Here is a 1,626-nt window from a genome sequence, read left to right on the forward strand (position 1 = left end):
GTTCCAGACTTCTGCCTTGCCTCTTGGGTTTCTCCCGCTTACGATCCCATGCATAGAAACGTTGAACAACTCCGGTGACATTGCACAACCTTGACACGGGTCCACATTCATTTCAAATCATTCGCTCTTCCCATGTCCGATATTACCACATGCCCCACTACTCATCTAAAGGCTTCATCACTTTCGATATACTTACTTACTCTGTTGGTTGTCAGGCCGGATGGCCCTTCACCGCTTTCACTATGCCTCTCCAGATGGTTCTATTCTCTGCCAATTCTTTCTAGTCCTCTCTTGGTGCCACCCTCTCCACGTCCTTCTTTACTCCATCCATCCATCTATCACCACTTTCGATATATTACTTCTATTCCATTGCATTTGTAACACGCTCCAGAAACCTTTCTTTGTCAGCCCTACCGTTCGGTTCCTCCAAGTTCATGGAAACCCAAAATCATGCTTACTTTATTTGCAAAGCACTTTTCACATAATTGGTTTACCATAAGAGGAACACCCTTACTTTCCCAAACCAATACTACTTTTTTCCTAATCACTCCTTCCTAATCCTCTCAACACATTGTATCCTCTAAAGCTACTATATTTATAATTTCCTTCCTGCCCCTTGTATAGCAAGGCTATATATACATTCTTCCAATCCAGCGGTACACTTTTTTTATTCCTTTAACAACTTCACCAGACACTCCATTATTTCTACTCCATCTTTTCCTAGACACCCTACATGACGTCCTTACAGTTTTCTTTTATTTCAATTATTCTTGTACCTCCTCTTTTGTAATTGCCTTATCGTTCTGCTTGCCCATCGCGTCATTCTCCTAGTATCTCCCATCGGCAAAATCACAGCCTCTCTGCAATACTCTAAATTTAACAACTTGAAATGTTCCACCAATCTCCCTCTCATTATTCTATATTATTAATAAATCTCAATCTACTCTCTTTCCCCTTTTCTTACTACTCTCATCTCTCTCTCTTTTTAAGACAAGTTTTTTCTTCTCAAAATTCTCGAACTAGTTTCGCCTTTAATCGTGACCACAGCCACAAGTAGCGACGCTCAAAAATGCCCTCTCAGCAAACATCCTCCTTTGAAATACACTATTTTTTTCTATTTCCATCCCCCACCCCTTGTCTTTCACATCTATGTATCTCATAGCCCTGCCTAGTATTCATCCTCTTTCCACTTTCGCTCACCTCAGTTCGTAAGATACCTACATTTTTGAAACAGAAAAATTATCACACTTCTCAAACCTGAAATAATATCAAAAGATTCATCATCATCAAGACAGTAACTGAACGTTCTTTTTATCAACAACTCAAGCATTTCACTTTTTTACGTGTAATATGGTTCCTGCTCATATCACTCCAGAACAGCAATTCTCTAACTTACCTCAAACAACACAATTCGGATGGATTCAGTGGCAAATTAACATACTAAACAATAGTCACTACAATAGGCATGAGTATAGTTTTTATTTCCATACCTCGACTGCTCCAAATAAACATGATTATACGACACATACGGAGATAGATGATTTGCGTCTCCGCAAACATCTCGACATTCGCTGCACACAATATATATCATCTGCCAAAATAGAACCCATGTAACCCATAATCCTA

The sequence above is a fragment of the Oratosquilla oratoria genome, chromosome 4 (assembly GCF_046742065.1).
Source record: "Oratosquilla oratoria isolate Oo_2021 chromosome 4, ASM4674206v1, whole genome shotgun sequence".
In the NCBI taxonomy this organism is placed as follows: domain Eukaryota; kingdom Metazoa; phylum Arthropoda; class Malacostraca; order Stomatopoda; family Squillidae; genus Oratosquilla; species Oratosquilla oratoria.